Raw genomic sequence first — 21,552 nt, forward strand, 5'->3', positions numbered from 1 at the left:
CAAAGTACGATGTAACCGAATCAAGGGAGACATGTCGAGATAATTTTCAATCACCCTGATTGAAACAGACACAGTAGAACTCGCCTCATCGCTCCGTCTGAAGCTTCCAAATTAATTTTCACAAAATCTGCCAAATGAACAGGGTGGGAAAGACCAGTGATTTCAAGAGGTATCTAATCTATGAAATGCACATATATTTTGTAGAACAAAGACTTCTCTTTGACATTGTCAGATTGTTTTCCTTTAAACCATTCTGTGCCAGGAACTTTGGAGGGCGTGTACAACGCTTTTGGGTTTTCTTTGACAATTGGCGCTCAAAGCATGCAAAGGGTTAAGCCCAGTCATCATTGACCCATATACCCCTTCACTTTACTGTGTACTGTATAAATTTTATGTCATTCATTTAAGAGTTTTTATTCATCTACAAATTACATGAACAAAAATCATTCCTTTTTGTATTAACACAGATGCATTGCATGTCTTTCAGGTGGAAATTACTTTAAACTTTTCTCCTGAAAAGGGATAACACCTATTTCTCATTCTGCCCTTGTGACTCATAATCAGAAATTCAACCAACCACAGAAATATCTCACAAATCCTGAACACCCAGATATTGCGATTACAAAGTAAGTGACATGTACAGTAATTTCTGTTCTGCAAATTTTGAATAAATCAGACCTTCTTACTTTAGAGTCTCACACTTCCTCCCTAAAAATAAGTGGATTGAAATCAAGCAGGTTACTGTTATGTCATTGTCCAATGTAATTTGAACTAAATTATACTTGAATCAAATTATACCATACAACTTCATATAAGAATGTACAAACACTTCTTTGGGTAGTCTTTTCCTAAGATGATAAGCTTGGATCAAATTATAAAATCGTTTCATTGGCTTGGTAACATTCTCATAATCATTTCACAATATTTTCATTATTCTAAAATTTAAAAATATTCACCTTAATAAGAAGAAACAAAAATAAACCTCACAGCCTCAATCAAAACAATGTTCCATTTCATTGCAAAATGACCCCCCCAAAAAATGCTAAACAAAGATCATGCTTTTTATCTCTCATACCAATTGGAAATGATACATTAATCTAAAAATTAAGACAAATCCAAGGTATACATAATACATTCCCATCTTAATTGAAATAATTACAGCTCTAACAGCCTGTAAAATGTTGATGGGGTCACTGAACCTTCCAAATACATTTTTGCCTTTTGTCTTGCTGACTTTGTCAGAGAACAATTACGACACTCTCCGCACGCCAGAAGTCACGAAGCTGCTCTCCCATAAAGTCATTTCATGCATATCAGCACATTTACCATTTCCCCACACCCAATTTAGAAACGCCTGCTCTTCACTTACCCCTGAAATTGAAAATCGTGCCACCCAACCTCGCAGATGATACACTTATGGGGGGGGGGGGGGAGATATATCCCCACGGAAACCGATGACAGAGCTGTACACTGCAATATCCTTTCCCCCCATGCCCCCTCAAATGCAGGGGGATATTAATGAAGGCAGATGGTAAGATGCATGCCTATCCAAACAAGACACTTCTCCAGGGACCTGTTCACATCTAGTAAAACCTTCTCACTTGAATGCGCAAGTTGTATTAAACGTAGCAAATTATACATATAGTTCTACACAGTGTCATTTTTTTTTAAACCTTCAGTTTTCGTCTTTTCAGCTGCATTGGAATAATCTATGGGAAACAAAACAGGACTCGGAGAATGCTTGTCCAAATTGATTCACTGCTAAACTTATTGTCACAATCTTTGACCAGACAACGCCAGAAGAAGAAATTTTGTGAAGGAAACTGCCTTTGATACGAGGGAAGCACTTACTGTGCATGACATAATTCTCAATACTGAGGATCCAGACTTCCAGTTTTAACTCCTGGTTTTCACGAGACATGTGAAATTCACCATAATCAAAAGGCGAAAACATGTGTGGTCTTGTGTGAAATCTATTGCCACTGCGGGCACTAGTTCACAAAGAGCATTTTGATGTGAGAAAAATGTGTGACTGAGGTCTTTTAAAGTACCTCCCTTAGAGCTTCATATCCAGCATCTAATGATCGCAATTGCACTCTTCTGCAGGTGTGCTCTTTCCCATCTCGATCGGGAAGTCGGGCGCAAGAGGGCATTAAGGACACCGGGTTCATTCATTGTTTAACGCCTCTCTGGTTCTTATCGCACAATACCGTCTTGTCCATTACAACTGCTACACTAAGTCACGGAGGTGACACGACTAAGTCGAGCGACGCCATGTGAGCGTGGAGTTCACGCTCAATCTGGCTAAGGGAGGTATGAGTTACGCCAGCAATTTGTCAGACAGAGGTGGAAGCTGAGGTGCTCCTAGGCCACTAACTTGATTACCAGATGGGTGCCTCATTAGCTCTTTTTTTTTTGGGGGGGGGGGAGGGGGCAATGGGGGATGGGGAAGGAAGAGGGGGTAGTGGAGGAGGTGAGGAGAGTGGGGAAGATAGAAGAGGGGTGGAGAGGGGGATGAGAGGGGGCTGGGAAGGGGAGACGTAGAGAAAGCAAGTAGGACCTGTGCAGTGCAGAGTCCATCTCTACAGTGGGATGCGTTCAGTAGGAATTAATAATACCTAGCATGGATTTGTAATTTTGTTTACTGGTTTATGCGCAGTGGCATAGTGGATAAGACTCCGACTCCCGTTCAGAAGATCCAAGTTCGAATCCCGCCCAGTGCTTACATCCTTGGACAAGATGTTTTTTAATACCCACTAGGTCCCTCTCAGCCCAGGTGTATAAATTGGTACCTGACAATGCTAGGGTAATAATAATAGCAGGGCCCTCTGGTAGAGCAGTGGCAACACTAAAGCAGCTACCCTGGGTAAATAAGACCTTATTAGTACTATTATTACTCCAGGGGATTCCCCCCCCCCCCCCTTATAGTTCTGCTCACTTTTTAGAGTATGTGAATCATGCAGTGGTGCTAGCTAAGACCAGGCATCCGCTACAAAATCTGGAGAATCACATATGGAGAATGGTGCATCTGGAGAATTCTGTAAAAAAAAAAAACTGTGCCAAGGGATCGAAAAATGGTTTGCAAGTCAGTGCCCCACATTAGATACTTCCATGATAAATATAACCAAATACTGCAGAAAATAACAATACCTTGACTTACCATGTGGAATCGGACAAATATTGTACCAGTATGGCTTTACAGATCTTGTGCTTACAGTCAAAGAGAATTCTATTTCATCAGCACAATTGTCAGAGCAGACTGGCGAAAAAAATATCTGACCTTGCAATGGACTTACACCACGTCAAACCAGACATCCCTGCCGAATCTGAATCAAGAGCCACAAATCGCCATCACCTCGTTTATCAATCCAGAGTATGAATCTTTGAGTCCTCTCCCTCATTAAAACCCCTGGCGTTCAGCATTGCTAGAGAGGGAGGTCAAAGCTTCTTTTTTTTCCTTCCTTATTTTTTTTCTTTTTTTTTTCATCTTTCTCTTCTATTGTCACTTATTGAATGCAGGTGCTTCAATAGGGGTGGGGTTTGGGGGAATGGGGTTATTGGATGTTGAAATGAAAATACTGGCAATATTGGAGTCAGCAATCACAGCCGAGCATGGCACATATGACGACAGTACGAAGGGGGAAAAAAACAGAGGAGAGCTTGATGAAATGAAGTGGGAGGGAGGAATCAATACATCACGGTGGTAAACAAGGATCGGGTGGCCTCGCATATAAATAGTGTTGTCATCCAGGCACTATGGCTGTTGCAAATCTACGCGGCTACAGTTCTATAGATCTGGATATAATGCAACCTCTGTTGATAAAGCTCTACAACTTAATTTTCTATTTCGTGCTCCTCTGGTATAGCATTTACTCGTAAGTCACCTTGAGTGTCATTAAACTCTTCGTGCACTAACCTCTGGTAACCCGCATCACTGCCCCCTGATACATTAGAGGGGATTAACTGATATATTATGATCACATTGGTTTGCCAGAATGTACAACAGTGATTAATTTGTGTTATCACTGTCTGCAAAATATACCGTGTAAGCTATCACTTGAATCTAGAACAGTTAGTCCTAGGAGGGTCGAAATGTGTTTTGTTTTTTAAATTATCATCTAATGCATGTCATATTCATTATCACTTGCTTCTATTTTCCTCCCCTTTCACTCCCTCTCTTCCCAAGATGGAGGAAGTAGGCTTATTGATACATCATCACTAGCCAGCAGTATACTGTAAAATATGATATATTCGCGGCACGAAAATTTCGCAAACTGGAGCCGAAGGCCTTTCTCGCAACATGAAATTTTCGCGAATTGCCACTGGCATCCAATACATATTGTGTAGGCAATAACTTTCGCGTGCATTTTAATTTTGCAAATTTTGTCACTCGCGAAATTTGCGAAATTAAAATGCACGTGAACATTCCTCGTTTTACAGTACTACCTCATCAGAAATCAATGCTGTCTTTGACTTACTCTGGCATTTCAGTCCTACCACTAGTCACTGTTATGCTCCATTCAAACAACTTTTTATACTCCCCTTCATATGTTCACATCCTCAAATTTACTTCTTCTCGCTCATATTTCACCATCCTGTGGACTGTTAGTACAGTCATCTCTGCATTTAGACACAAAGTCATTCCTATACACTTCTTATCACCTTAATAGCAATTACAGACTGAGGGGGCCATCCATTTCCTTAAATGTTTCTATATTCCTCTGTTCCTATCCCAATTATAGATGTTATTGGTCTCAGAAAGCATGGGGGGCAAAGATGAAACCCTACAAAAGGCACGCTCGTGCTCAGATCAATTAGTCACCGCACAATATCAAAATCCATACAGTTTAGCCGGTCGATTGGGCTGCCTGCTATTATCGGGCAGGGCGCGACGCGTTGCTCCTAATTAACGTGATTACAAAGGCGGAGGAGGTTGCCATCTCGCTGTGGCATTTATCAGCTAATCTGGAGCTCCATCTACACGCGTCCTCCATTCGTCTCAAGGTTTGAATAACACAATTAAAATTTGACTGGCGCTCGTCTGTCACAGTGCTGTAATAAATGGTTGGTAATCAGATGCACTATTTTTTTTTTCTCAATTTCAATTCAGAAATACAGGGACCACCAAAGGGCTTTTAAATTGATGACTCTTTTGTTAAACACTGCTTCATAAGTGTGCATAATGTGCAGAATACGAGCACCGAATCGATACCATCCACTCATGTGAGGATTGTTTTAATCAATTGTACACTCGGGATCTTTCCCTCGTTACTCCAGTGAGATGTAGCAATGAAAGTTATGACAAAACAAAAGAGAGCACCATAATTACCACATGGAAGCTAGACACTGGCATAAAAAGACATTAACCAGTCCTCTGAACTCATTATACAGACACTGGCAATGAGCACGCATCCATGTCCCATCAATCATAATGAAGATGACGAATATTTTTACTGCAATTATAGCCATTAACATTATTATTGCAACTATTATTATCACCCTCATAACTGCTGCCATCATCATCATCATAATCATCATTATCATCACCATTATCATCACCATTATCATCATCATCATCGTCATCTATATTGTACCTAGAGTGGGGTATTGTGTTGTGAACAGAAAGGATCTAGACTTTCAATTGGCAGTCCAAAATTTGCATCCCAACCGATGATTTTCTCCTTGGATGACATGGTTTACCCACAATTAATGTCCAAGGTTTAAAATATGGACAAATGGCACAGGTGGGGCAATAAATGATAGTGGTGATGCCCTCTGGAAGAATAGTATTTACACTGAAGAGGCTACTCATGATAAGATTAATATCATATGAAAATCACTATCATTACCAGAGGTAACATCATCAACTTTTTTATAATACTAAGTAGTTATGATTTCATCATCGCCATCTTTACTGACAGCCTCAGCCTCAGTGCCAACAGACTTCATCTGTTGCTGCTCCAGAGATTGTCATTCAAGAGTGGGACTATTCAGCCACTCTCAAGGCAATGCAAATTTCTTCCCTAGTGCTACGCCACCACCTCTCCAGACGAATGGATGCCAGACGATGATCTTTACTATAAAGGTGCATGCATGTCCTCAATGTGAATATGAAGAAACATTCTACTTTAGCATGATGCTGACTGGCCTATAATCTAGGTGGAGGATGCAGCTATGGTCTATGCTGTAATGCTAAACATCTGATGAGGTGAGATTATTGTTCTTGCTTAGCGATACCTCTTATGCGGTAAGACTACGAACAGTGGAAGCATCCACCACCTATATGCACTCGTCTCGCTTTAGTCATTGATTTCTTATTATCGACTATGAATTGGTGGCAGTTTTTCGTATGAAAGCTGCCACCAATTCAAACTTAATAATTACAAAACAACGACCACAGTGAGACAGGTGGATGCTTTGCGTGCATCCACTGTTCATAGTCTCGCCGCATCAGATGTATTGCTTAGCAAAGACAATAGTCTCGCCGCATCAGATGTTTTGCGTTACCGCAAAGACAATAGCTGCATCCTCCTCCTGGATTAGGGAGCTTTAGATTTTGAAGCGCGGACATTTGAGCCGACGCTTGCGCTGGACGTTCTCCTCTCCGTCGTGCTGAAATGTAGCTTTAGATTACGCTGGGACGCAACGTATAAAAAATTAAATTGCGCCCCCATATGATCGGTACATGAAATAGTTCTCTACGTTGCAAACTGTGCAGACATAAAAATAGCTCAGTATGCGTAGTGAAAAACTCAGGCGACGCAAGCTAAAAATAGATCGACATAACATGCGCTTCTGCGCATGCTCAGAACATGCCTTTTTTTTCCTCTGAACGTCCCCGTCGTGAAAATCTAATATTGGGTAGATGCTGACTGGATACATTATATTATCAGTCTCCTCTCAAGCCACAAACTGAATTTTTGGGATGCAATGCGTCATGTGACCAACCTCCAGGACTGGGTGACCCTGGGAGTGTTGGCGGACATACAATTTCAATTCAGACAAAGATTTCCCATGTCTATATTCACTCTTGCCCCTGGCAATCACGAACCAAGACATGTCTGATAGGCTTATATCTTAGATCATGAGAAAAAAAGATAAAGACAAAGAAATCGTCTGAAATATATGGTGGAAAATATGCCTCCCCTTTATACTAAAGGTACCTTCCAGTAGTGACATCTTTATCAGAAATTGCAAATGAGAGACATTTCTCAAAAGTCATCACAAATCATTCACAGATAATCTCTCAGTTTTGTTCACTTGTTGCTGCTTTGTTTTTGGCGAGCTGGAGATAACACAGTTTCAGGAGATGCCCGAATGGAGAGAGAAGAATGGAAGGTAACAGTACACACAAGCATACAAAAAAAGAAGGTCAGTGAATAAACAGAAGATATAAAAAACATGAAAATGTGAAAATATGAAAATATGAAAAATAAAAAAAAATTGTGAAAAAAGATCCTTGATATCTGTCAATCACAAAAAGAACAACATTACAACATGTACATGTCATTCATGTCATCACAAACAGAGTTTGGCAGGCTACTTTCAATGTAGCTCTTCGGTTTATCAAATCCCTCACATTTCTGACAACACTTCATCCGAGGGTGGAATTTGGAACCGAAATGGCTTGTATCAAGTTCTGGCTCAAAAGTACCACAGGTGAGAAATGAGAGGTGCTGTTCCCATTACCCCAGTAACAGAGAGCACAGGTCATCACATAAATGTTACACTAGACTGCAGCAGACTGAATGTAGTACTGTGTCTGTTTTCTGCCCAAAGGTGGCTTCCATGTCACATTAAATGAGTTCACCGTGATTTCATGATTGCCCCTACCTACCCTTTCTCAGATTCTCCTTTCTCCCCCCCCCCCCCCTCCACATTACAAATAAAAAGTTTTGACAGTGAGGGTCACTACCATAGATGTCCTTGATAACATTACTTAAACAGTATTCTCATTTCAGCTCATGTCTGGGTTGTTTTTTTTCCCCTGCCTGATTTTAAATGCAGATTTCAGGAACCCACATATCCTTCTTCCCAAGAATGTCAAACTGTATCTCCTTGGACACACTGGGAACATGACCACAACACCTTTAAAAGCGATAATCCTGGCACGGACCCAAATCATCACTCCTGTTGTTGCAACATGCACACAGAGCGGCTGTTTGTTCAATAAACATGGGATATTGGGGCTGAGATGAATTCGGTCGCCCTCACGAACGAAAACACTGCCGTGAAAGGCTAACTAACTACAAGGCCAGGAGGAAGCTTCTGTGCCCATAAATGATTCCTGCCATTGAACGGGGAGGTCTCTGCCAAATGGGTCTTATAACATATTCCCACTGACTTAAAGCCACCATACAGGTCATCATCATCATCATCATCATCATCTACATGTACTATACAACACCTAAAATGATTCTAGCTATCTGATTGGTCAATTGCTAGTCATGTGATATACAGTCAAAAGAACCATGGCATGCTGTCGCTGTTGAGCCATGCAATTATTGTGGAGCAATTTGGATATTGCATGACTGACGTCACCAATTTGCACTGCCTTCTAGTGATAAAGTGAATTCATGTAGACATGACAGACTGAAAAACACATCTTTGCAATGTTTACTTTCCCTTCATTACTTGCATCACATCACAAAAATGTGCGCAAATTTTCACACAGTAAAATAGTCTTTATATCAAGTTCTGTATTTTAATCACAATATTATGATGCATAGGTGTGTGTTAAGTTGCTACTATAGTTTGATTGGCAGGTCTTTGACAAAAAGAAAATGATGCTGACCCGGGGAAATTTGTACTGCAGTCAATGGCGTTATTACTATTATCATTATTATTATTATCATTATTATCATTATTATCATTATTATCATTATTATCATTATTATCATTATTATCATTATTATCATTATTATCATTATTATCATTATTCTCATTATTCTCATTCTCATTATTTTGGTATGTGACAAAAGATTTGACTGAAACCATTACACACCAAGGCATTAGGGGGTATTAAGATATACACTTTCCCAGGTATCTGCTTGACACTGTGCATTCAATAGGTTTACATGTGAATAATATCACAAAACAGAATTAAGCTACAATGTACATATCCAGTGTATCCAAAGGGAGTCATAACCCCTTTGGGGAGGTCAATGTACTACCCATTTTGGCAAGCTACGATTCTTTTCCATTTGGCAAGCTACGATTCTTTTCCAGCTCATTTCTCAAGCGCAACATAAGCGACGGCTTTAGCATAACACACACCCATGCACACCCACTCACAAAACATTAACAAAACAACACACACAACAAAAATTACCTTAATATGTCATTGTCAAGTCCCACACAAATCCATTATCCAAAATGCCGTGCATGAATACCCCAGCCTGAAATCCCAAGGCCGAGAGTTGTTTGTCGCTTGTGTTCTGCGTGTTTTAATTGAAACTTTAACACAGCAGAGAAATACTTGTAGTTATGTGCTGAAAAACTACGGCACCACCATTATTGTATTGTTATGCTAAACAGTGGGGAAGGGGAAAATATCACAGTTTGGCAATTTTTCTTGATGAGTTATTAAATTCTATACTCAGAAGAATTCTCTTGCATGGATTTTTCTCTTTTTTTTTCATTTCTTAAAATCAATTCTAATCTTTTTCATCAATGAAACTTTGTTTACAATACCTTCAAATGCAACCTGTTCATGAATAGTGAGTGAAATATCGTTAATTTTCACCACCCTGTATCAAAACGAAAATCTCATATCAATCACATGATCCTATCAAATCTAGCACTGGATATACACAAAATTTGATAGCCCCAGGTGCACAATATATGAAATTTGCAAGATGAACACATTTTTCATTCATCGAACTGGTACTTCAGTGAATGATTTGATAATTAATTGCAATCATCACATTTTCATCACATAGATTTAATACCAAACCTGGAAACTGCTAAAATCATGGACTCACTTTATATTTTCTCATCACAAAGTTCATGGACATTATGAGCCACGGTAAATGTGATGGTATCACTAACATTGAAAAAATGAAAAAAGAAAAAGCAAGAGAGCCAACTCACTGCACACGCTAACACACTGGTAACAATGCATACAATACAGAAGATATATATATTTTTTTATACCAATAAAGTGTCTATTCTTACAATACTTGCTTTTCTGCTCCCACTGAAAAGGAAGAATCATTTGAATAGTAGGGGCACAAAGGTTCTTCTATTACATATACTCAGCAAATACAATAGTTTCCTGTTGCTGCTGTTTCATGATCTAGTCACAGGAATTCCTGCTAGGACACCTTCAAAGAAAACAGACTTAAAGTCTGAGTACAAGATATATGGGAGACCAAAAAATACAAGTTCAAACCTCTCTTTCAACTGTGATCATAAGGAAATATCTAACATTACACATGCATGAATACCGGTAGAACAGATCGCAGAAGTAATGGGGCCACAATTCTGGCTATACCACGGTGACATGGATAGCCACCACTGCATGCCCCACATATACAAATCTATGTCAGTATAGCTCTTGGTCTACTTGCCATTTGCAACCAAAAGAGAAAAAAAAAAGAAGAAAAAAAAAAAAAAGCAGTGCTCAAACTGTGGTCTCGTTTATGTTCATCACCAGGACTGAAATAACTGTACAGGATCTCTTAGAAATGACCATGTAAAAAAGGTTTAAGCACAATTTCACAAAATCATTCTAGTAATTAACACAAGTACAGTGTATACAACTGAGGTCTTTAACAAATCGAAAAGGAAGAAGAAGATTATAATCACGTTTTATGGAATTGAAACTTGACAGAGTGAAGTGGCGTCAGAATTTGTTGACACAGGTGTTCAGATCTGACTTTTGTGGGACGGAGTATGGCTGAACTACAGCAGAGAAGTGGGGGGGGGGGGGAACTACCTAGCACAGCAACTTGTATTGCAGTAATAGTTGGATGCATTCTAACGTTCATACACCCTAGCATCTTATCATTGTTTGATAGAGCAAGAGACTGAGGGAAAAGTGAGCTACAATTGCGAAGGAAAACTCTGGATTGGATTTAATGTTTGGCTTCCTTTTTTGTTTAAAAAACCAAAACATGAATGTGGAAATAACGAAGCAACATGTTTGACTTCTCTCGAAAGGTAGTGTTTTGCAAGTCCTCTATTGTGTAACAGACGAAGAGCATTTGTTCCATCCCATTTTTTGATCATTTTGATCTCCTCATAATGAAACTATCTCGCTGATTTACATGGAAATATATTGAGACCAGTGGATAGTGTTTCTTTTCACTATGCACTCAGTGTAAAATACTAATCACAAGGACTGTAATTATACGGGGTTGCATGGAGCAAGTATCGTATTTGCAATACTTGAAAAAGAGAACAAAAAGGATTATACTTCACTCCTCTTCTTTTTTTCAAGGCCAGGAGTACTCTTAATTTGTGAAATACTCTGCCACATATTAGAATATGAAAGGGTACAAGGAGAAAGTTGAGATTTAACACTACAAGCCTCAAATTGAGATGAAACAGACACATTTCATTGTTTCTCATGTAATTGTACTAACTGTGGCATCACTGAGGCATCATTATACACACTTATGCATCATAATACAAGATGTTCCCAATCAGCATCATGAAAACATTTTCGAGATGAGAAATATGTTTAGTTGCTGCTCAGCAAGATTAAAAAAAAACAAAACAGTATGAAAAAGTGATGCACAAGCAATGTTAGCACGCAGATGCTAACGTGAGCTTTGTTTATTCCTGACAGCAAAGTGCCTGCCAACAAGGAAATATAATAAGCTAGCATTCAATTTGCCGAGGGAATGTCAGAGGATGAATACAACGGTGGTGGAAGTAGTTCCAGCAGAGCTGATGAGAGGGAAAGCAAAAGTTGGCAGAAAACATCCCATGGACAATTATCCCATCAGTGGTTGGCCAGCACTCTGTCTTTTCTAGAGTAGAAAGAGCTTTTAGGGGCCATGATAATTTTCATCTGCGTACCTGGGAAAGAGCTGACACACCTTATCGCATGATACTGTTGGCGCGCATATCCGGGTTTCGATTGGCATTCTGCCACAAACAGTATCAAACCTTTGCACGACAATTGGATGAAACGGTGGTGACTTTGGTTTTCTGTTAAAAGATTAGGCCTACATCCATGGCATAGGATTGCCCGCGCATGTCCATCATGAATAACACATTCAGACTTTCTTTATGTGTAGCTATGGCCGTCATTCTGAGAAAATTCTCCCTGCACATAAAATCGTACGAAAAAAATGCTTGAACGTTCTTGATCTCACACACAGAGAATGATTCGTGGGTCTACTGCTGTACATTTCTTCTCCGCATCCATTTCTTGTAGATAAGAAACTAAAAACACGCACATAAATGATAATGATCTTTTGGTCTTGTAAGACCGTGCTTGAATACCTACCAACTTTCAGTGACTATGCTTTAAGTGTTGAAACAATCACTACAACGGAACCTGTATATATATAGTCATTTGGTTTTTATTACAAGTTGATGCAACCAGACATATGTGATTGTCACACAGCACTTTGAGAGGGTGAATTAGTACGCACTCTCCTAACATATGACATACGGCTGTCACTACCGATATCACATCCCATGCTGATCCTTGCAATTTATGAATGTATCATCGGCCAATGCTTTTTCCTCTACATATATGAATGACTGGAGAGCCATCATAATGATACAAATTGTCGATTAACGATCCAAGAGATTTCATGAGTCCTTCACACTGTAATTTCTATTACTGATCATCAGGAAAAACTCTTCTGCAATACAAATACTCCAATCTTCAGTTTTGAACAGTGATTTTCTAGCTCTAACTCCTAGTGTAGAAACCCTTGTAGATGAACATTTCCTTTCAGTAGTTCTAACAATATTCCAGATTTTCTGGAGATATATCTCCCATTCATGAACAACACAAACATCTTGGGGAAAAAAAACTGTGAGGATAAAATGGCTGAGGCATAACGAAATAATAAAATGGTGCATGATATCCACTTCCACACCTGTTACTTCCATTTCACATTCCATTGCTATTTACTGAGCATTGTCAATACCGTACACTGCATAATACTAGTATTCCAATCACATCATGCTGAACATTACACACATGACTGTCTCCATTACACCATGACCATGACCGTTTAAAACACTGACACACTATTGTCAAAACCTTTGCATAACAAAAACAAATCATAAAACATACAGCATATAAATCATGCTGGAATATAATGACTACGGTACCTCTCCTTAAAGCAATACACATTAAAGAAAAAAATGGGAGACAAGCAGAGATATAGAGAAATCAATACTCCTCATTCTAAGAAAAGCCAGGCGTCAAACTATACACTTGATATATAGATATAAAAAAATCACATGAAATGGCCATAAATACTCTGGTGAGTGGAAATGCCATCTCACCACCAACATGGCATAATTTGAGAGAGATGGAGTGCTGAAATTACTTTCTGATGTGTGGCATCTGCATCATACAGCCCATATTCAGATCATCAACATGATTTGACAACCCCAAATCTCTCAACAGTCGCAGGGCAAACCTCACCAGTTTCCCCATCTCGATTTAACCTGAAATAATTATGTTCCTTGCAAACATTCACTGAGGCCCAAAAAAAAAAATTGTTGCATTGGCGTAACCCGCCCGACCCTAAAAATTCCGCCGACCCCATGTTTTTTTATTATTTTTTTTTTGCTTATCGATATCAAATATCTTGTTGATTGCGATCGCGATCGCACAAACCCGGAAGTGGAAACGGCTCTGGGGATATCGGATGTACGAGGGAGAGATCTAGCGCCTCGCATAAGCCTTCCTTGATCAGTACGTCATCTGTTTCCAACACGGACACGTACTCTAACAAGATTTATTCAGTGTATACGTAGCATTCAGACTGCGATGTATTGTGCACAGTTTTCCATAGGTTTCTTGTGTGGAGAACTTACACGAATCTGTATATGTGGGACTGTAATAGAGATCGCCGTGTGCGATGAAAAGATCGTACATATGGGTCAATTTGCATCTATCTTATCTAAGTCAAAATAGTAAAATATGAAGTGAAAACATTCAGGATAGGGATTTCAACATCTTTAAATTCTGTGAAGGGGTATAATTCCAGTAATATCGGCCTCATAAATGATTTGTAGAATAGATGAACACAGCACATTCGGTGCAGCAGTTGTAACTGTTTACTGAGCTGAGCACGAGTTTTACACGTAAAATGCAGGTAGCAAAAAAAAAAAAAAAAAAAAAAAAAAAAAAATCCGCCCGACCGACCCTATTTGAAAATCTCATGTTACGCCAATGCAACAAATTTTTTTTTTTGGCCTGATGCGACTCTTAGCCCATTACATATGGTAAGCTGGTGGCCTGTGTATTAAGTCGATGGGAAATTTCAGGATTCAGTCTGGAACGGGTTAACGGAAAATGCTCCTCAGAGGCGAGATTGACAAAGTCTGAATGCAGCGAAACAAATGACTGATTATCAGCGTAAATTTTGAGTAAAACTGTGTATAAGTATAGAAGGTCGCAACCATCTCAAAGGTTGGCAGATCATCTAGCATTTAGTAGCAACTATGCATGCTGCTCCATGCACACCTCAAAAGACTTGTCATGGCAGAACTTGCAACACTGCTTGAATGGTACTCTCTTCGATGCATCAAAGTTCCCCAATACCCCATTTCCTTATGACGTTACCAGTTTCTCCAAACCTCCACAATAGGCGTGTCAAAGATCCGTAATGGGTAGTCAGAGGAAGTCGAGTCCACTCTAAAGATACACAAAGAAGCATGATTGTAGTCTTTTTGGGGCTTTCCAAATGAATGAGACTTTCCATAAAAAGTGATGCCACGATGACAAAATCAAGACAGCGGCTTTGAGGTCTTCATAAAATGACATGCCAGAGACTTGCTGGTGTGTGTTTCACTTGTCGAATCTTTCTTCACAGTTGTACATTGTCAAAGAAACTTCCCCTTATTTGGTTTCACCGAGTTCATTCCAGACAGCAGTTCCTCTGGGAGTGAAATTCCCCGCTAGATTTCATTCTCTCATCTGACACAGCCCTGGCATATCAAAAACATCACGCAGAAACTTTCTCTCTCTGAAAACGCCACACAGTTTTGAAACTTCTCTGAAACTCTACACTGATTGAATTAACACGTATACATTCAATTCTCGACTATCTCAAATCTTGGTGACAGATTGTCATCCCGGTATTCTGTGTTCGTGGGAATGAGACTACTCTAAAGGAGGTGGGGCGCAAAATTCCAAGAAACTACTGCCAGCGGATATCATGATCGCTTGCTTCCTTGATCACCGTTGGAATGCATCCTTCAAAACATTCACTCACGTGAGTCCAGAAACTTTCAAAGACACAAAGGGGGATGATGCACGTTTTCCACGGAAAGGATGGATAACAACAGACTTACCAGATTTGATTGGTAAAGAGGGCACCACGACAGTTTCCTGCACCTGTTTATGCTCACTGGTGGCTGAATGTCTTTCCCTGTAGAACTGGCTTATGACATCTTCAACTCAGAACGGTGTCGCGTTCTGCGTGAAAACGAAGGCAGTCACTGCGACTACAAAGAAAGATGACACTGTCCAGGGTGATTTTTCACACATCTCCATTCGGTTTGTGCTCACTGACCATCGCTGTGACAAGACAATGCAAATACCGCATTTGTCCAGTTGTGTCCTTCCAAGGGATTTGCACAGGCAAGGTGATACGTTTAGAAAGAGCTTATGACTGGATCAAATTAGTCTCACATCAAAGATTGATTTGTCCAAACTGTACTCTAAGACTAGACAAGATGTACAGACATGTATCACTAATGCACCATTGACTGCAACAGTAAATCTGACAACGGACGGTTCTACCTTCGGCAAGTTACATTGTATATAAGCTCATCAACTATCACTTTATCACTTGAGTGTAGGAACATTTGCCCACTTGTGTGATTGGGCAAGTGGAGTTCGAACAGAAATTCAAAACTGTAGCGTACAGAAATTTTTACTCTGCCTTTTATTGCACAATGTGTTATGACTATTCACAAGTAAAAATTAAATGCAAAAAAGAAAAATCTCTCACTGCCGAGCTGTAACCAAATTGCTAATTTTCTGTCGGGACTTCTGATTACCGTCATCTTTTCAAAGTGCCTGGATCTTGTAATGATCAGAGTTGCACTACTTTCGGATTATTGTGGACGCAGAAAAAGTAATCGCCACATTGCAATAACAACAACAATAACAACAACAAATTGCAGGAATGCAACTGGACATTGTTCCGGCAAGTAGGCCTATACACAAGCATATGTTACACATTGTGTATCGGGTATTATAAGGTATGGCACAAAATGTCACTTGATACGTACCGGTACCATACTGGAGCCTGAGTGCATCGTATGTTTCCTATTATGTACAATGTATGTGGATCTTCCCCGCCCCCCCCCCCCCCCCAAGAAATTGAATAAATAAAAACAAAAAATATCTTTCATATACCAGTAGCTGCTCAGACTATGGGCTCACTCTCTAGCATTGATCAAAGACATGTCATCATAAAATGGTTACTCTTAACCCATTACAGACTAGTCCTAGGTTTACTCAGTCAGGTGCCTATGGGAAATGCATGTTATAGTAAAATCAGCTCGTGAAGTGTGGACCTCTGGTAATTAATACAATCTATGTGGTCTTTATCCACATTAATCGAATGTGAATAATTCCATCACGAATACTAAAATACCATGATCATCAATGTCATATGCTGAATCAATGCACATCATCTGTAGCGGTGGACATAAGTACAGTTTCATACTAATAAACACAGTGCTCTGGGAGACGTTGTTGTAACAAACTTCATTCATCATTCACTGAAGTCTGATATTGTAGACTACATAGCCGCGGATGACATCTATGAGGATCGCAGACACGTAATGCAATGTGTACCCCTAGAAGGCCCTGTGAAGCCAGGTCAAACAAAAGAGGCCTCCCAAACTCTTGGAGGACTTCATGTGAATCCACTTGTGACATCGCCTGCTTTTGATAGCGGGCAACAGCGGATTGAGGCCAGTCTCTCTTGTGGGCAGCTAGGAAATGCATTTAAGAGTAAATCAATAGCATTGAGCTGCACCAGGCAGCAAGATACATGGATGCTGATCACTTAATTACAGTAGCATTGAGTGCCTGAATGAGAATCATTATCAGAAGGTGATACATGCGCACACACATACATTGTACCACTAACAACAACAACAACAAATCTAATGGATAAGTAAACCTACTGCAGAGGAACGTTTATTTGGAATACAGGTAAGTGACTTGATCCGTCTCCTCCCCCTCAATAAGATAAAGGAAGAAAGAAAATGGAATGAGAGAACTCCATTGTACAATTGCCCCTGGGACTTTTTGAAACAATTTCCAGCTGATACATGGCTTTCACCTGCACAGGAAGATCTGCACACCTAACAAAGCACCCACGATGGAGCTGTGTAGGGCCTATAGGCCTACTTTGTATGGTTTATAAATGTGAAGTGTAGCTCATTTGAAGCAATCACAGTAATATCTACATGATCTAAATGCAAAAAGAGGTTAACAGGCTACCGTACCATGGCTCATGTGGCTTTTGGTATTAAAATACTAACCAAAATTCAAAATCTACATTTTACTGACCATTTTGCCACTGAAGCTATGAAAGATAAATATTACATTGTGAATACAAGCAGAAAAGTTGCATTTACAGGTTAAGCCAATCCTTAGTCCCATCTATGCATATACAGTGAGTGAGTGCAGCAGGGTTGCGCATCACTGAAGAGGACTGAATGCCACACAGCTGTTACATGGGCCAACATTGCATTCTGTTTTTAGCTGCAACATGTGGCCACTGCTGCTGAGGTCTGGAGTGACTCAATGGCAGTGCATGTGGCAAGCTGTAATTGGTGGTTGGGGGAACCCTTTTACCCGACAAATTCAGGTACGAGAAGATACTTCCAAGGAAAAGAGGGTACTTCGACTCAAAATAAGAAAAAAATACAAAAAACTCCACAAAGAATTCCTTCTCCCCCATCCCCCCTTTTTACTGACCATGTCAACATATCAACTATTGCATGTGATAGTGTCAGACACATAATGACTGTTGCAGGCAAGTGTAAGTCCTTTTCTGTCTGCAGCCTACGTACAGCATTCATCATAAATGGGACATTAACAGTGCAAAAAAGAGAAGGGGATAAATATTTTTTTCTTTTGTTAAAATATACCAGCCATACTGCTAGAAAAAGCCAGAAACTTTCCTGTGTTTCAGCAAGATATGTGCATGTGTAACATAAAAAAACAAAATAAAACACAAAGAATATTCAGGCTTTTTTTTGTACATATGTAATTGCTATGCACAACTTGCCACTGTCTTTGAGTGCAAACAGGTGGGCTTGAGTAAATGTAGAGTGTAAATGCCCCGATTACCTTCTACTTCTTCCCATATTTCTTCTGACACTTACAAACAAATCAGCTGCAGGTGATAGTGTTAACATCTCTTTGTTTACAGCCTGTACTGCAGTCACAGAAATGCCAGTACGAGATGAATACAAAAGGACGCGAGAGAGACAATTCTACATGTCATTTGGGACAAGGGGTCCTGCTTGGAATCCGACAATGGCATAGCGATCCCTCTGCCCCCTCTGCGGTTTTCCCCAGCCTACACAGATTAGTGTGATGAGATAAGGGCCAGACAATCATACTAAAACAGCAAAGTAGCAAATCTTTGTTTTCTTTTCTCTCCAAGAGGCACGATCTCACTTCAAAGCCGTGAAAACTGAGCCAACCGCAGTGAAAGGAATACAGTTTGCCTACAGACCACAAATCCTTCTTATTCTTGTCTATCAGCAATTCTTTCCCATTTTCTTTTTCTCTCTCTCTTTCTATCTCTAAGATGTTGTACAACCATGAAGTCTTGACTACACTATCACCAGCTATTACTTCCTCATCAAAAACATCCATTCTGCCTTTTCAGTGTTGTTTTCTTGTTCCTAAATCCATTCCTATAATTGTGCTCGTATCAACAGCTTTGTGGTCCTCTCTCTCTGTCTCTCTCTTTCTCTTCCCCTCTCTCTCTCCCTAAACGCCAAGCCCGCCTTTGAGGCAATTTTGGAACAAAGGTTATACCTCTTCACAACTATCAGGATATTGTGCACAGTTTGGCGCTTCGGATTGTTTGTGATTGTTGCGTCCGGCAAAGCAGAGCGTGGGATGCTAATGGTTTGACCTGGGCTGAACTGTGACTAGATAGGACATGGTGTTTGGAAAACTGACTACTGGTATGTGCTAGCCACCAGTAAAGATAACAGTTCTGACATACAAACCTAAGTATGGTGACAGTGATTACATTGATTTTTTTCTTTTGAACAAATGTTTGTACCTTCAACATTTGTAATGGATACTAGTATGCAATACTCTAGCATGCAGTCAATGTGACAACTGAGGCACAGTGAACTAGTAAAGTAGACGCATTTAGTTCTGAGCAACAGGAACACAGATATATATGTAAGAGCTACAAAAGATTTCAACATATCTCTATAAACAACTTACTAGCAAATAAGTTACTAGCACAGTTTATCTACACTTCAAACAATTACTGTGCTACCTGAACTTTGAACTTTGAAGTATACCAGAGGCACACTCGACAGCATTATGAGGCATGCAGTAAGAGTGTGCAGCTGTTCAAGTATTAAAGGAGAATCAATGCGTCTCCATCAAGATCTAGGGCCTATATCGATCTTTGGAACAAGTTCATGGTGCACATTTAATTGCTAGAGATCTGAGGACAGCTTGGGAACTCAAGGTAATCAGAATAAAAAAGAAAGGCAGAGATTGATCGCAAACATGAGGCGAGACCTGAAAATTTGGAACTTGAAGAAATTTTCACAGAATACCTTCACAACAGACAGGGCAGCCTTTTTTTTTTTACCAGACATTGGAAGGGGAGAAACTTGATAGCTAGCAAACAGGGCCATGTGAATCAGGAACATCATGGCCCCCAAGTCTAAAGGGGAACATCTATGTAATCCCCTTCCAGGGATCTTGGGAGGTGACATTGCCAAGGAAACAGTCAAGGTGAACCCCATTCCCCTGTCCCTCCACCCCCTCCCCCCACCCCAATAAAAAAAACCTGGTCTTTCAAGGCAAAAGAAACATTTGTTAATGTGTATGTGAGGGGGGGGGGGGAGGCAGCCACATAGATTTCTACAAAGATAAGTCCAGACAACATGTTCATTCTGCAAGCTGCGTAGTCTTTGTCCATTTCAGCATAGACGAGTCCTCACATTCATATTCCTCTCTCTGCACACACTGGGGTTGAAATGTGTACAGACTTCTGGATGAATCAACTAAAAGTAGGCTACTGGATTATATAAATTATTGCAATGGATTCTGACTTTAATCTCTGCTTAAAGACCATATTATGCCCCTCTACTCACTGGTGTGTCACATACTGACCTTCAAATGCATTCTATCTTTATACTCTACTAGAAATCTGGCCCGACATTGGTTGTTTCGACAGCATTAAAAATGATGGCAAACAAAATGAGAATACCTGCACAATCATTCAAAATATTACAGTATTAACTCTTTCCTACTTTGCCTTAATTAGTCATGGAACAAATGATGACTTTCCATAGTACACTAGTTTTGTAGCAGGCCAGCTCCACAGAAACTATATCTTTTTCATTTGGAGGGAGGGAGGAATATGACAAACTAATGTAACAATACAGAAATTGGGTCTGGATTTAGACTAAGATGGAGGTAACACAGTAATAGTGTATGAGCATTCACCACCAGAAATGGTGTTTGTGCCTCATGCAAATAACTGCATACATACCTAGCTAGCTAACCTCCATATCACGGCAAAATGTCATGAGGTGCAAAGGTTGAGGTTGGAGTCATGGGAACGGGCTTATTCTAGATTCTGCCTGGAATGCTGTTGCTCAGCATTAATTCTTTTCTTTCTCTCAGCTCAACCCCCTCTTCCCTCCATCAAAACTGAAAGTTGTTTATACCGTGCGTTCTCCTCCTCTTCCAAAACCTACTTCTCTGCCCTGCCTCCCCCATCCCAACCTCTTTCTTCTCCTCCTCCTCCTCCTCTTTTTACCCCTGGCTACTTGCCCTAGCTTCTTCTGCCCTGAGCTACTTTGGCCCCCTCATTTTGTACCTCTTCCTCTGCGCAGTCAATCTAGTTTTCGCATGCATGTTGCCGGAAACCCATCCCAGACGATTCCTGGGATTAATAGCATCATTTCACGGCACATTCCTCCGTGTTGTTTTCAAACGTGGCAGACATGTAGTGTAGAATATTATACCCAATTGCAGGCTACCATACTGGACGCTTAGTATTTCCTTGCCACTCTCTCTGGTTATATTCTATGTTTGATGTCATAAAACATAGCAGCATAAATGGAACATGTCCAAAACATACAATGAACAAAAGAGTTCACTTCTCG

At 40.1% G+C, this 21,552-nt stretch overlaps 1 protein-coding gene across 7 annotated transcripts in view; it reads right to left on the reverse strand.

Annotated features, from left to right (window-relative positions):
* The window catches only part of LOC139722157 (uncharacterized), a 175,444-nt gene that overhangs the window by 65,741 nt on the left and 88,151 nt on the right, over positions 1-21,552 (reverse strand). Inside the window, exon 1 of one of the 7 annotated variants that reach the window (XM_071633473.1) lies at positions 15,499-16,477. The exons of the other annotated variants lie outside the window; for them this stretch is intronic. The gene's annotated coding sequence lies outside the window, so the exon portion shown is untranslated. Of the gene's footprint in view, positions 1-15,498; positions 16,478-21,552 lie in introns of those variants that run through there. 7 annotated transcript variants of the gene reach the window in all.

The sequence above is a fragment of the Diadema antillarum genome, unplaced genomic scaffold (assembly GCF_040938485.1).
Source record: "Diadema antillarum isolate AM-2024a unplaced genomic scaffold, OU_Dant_1.0 scf00000159, whole genome shotgun sequence".
Taxonomy (NCBI): Eukaryota; Metazoa; Echinodermata; class Echinoidea; order Diadematoida; family Diadematidae; genus Diadema; species Diadema antillarum.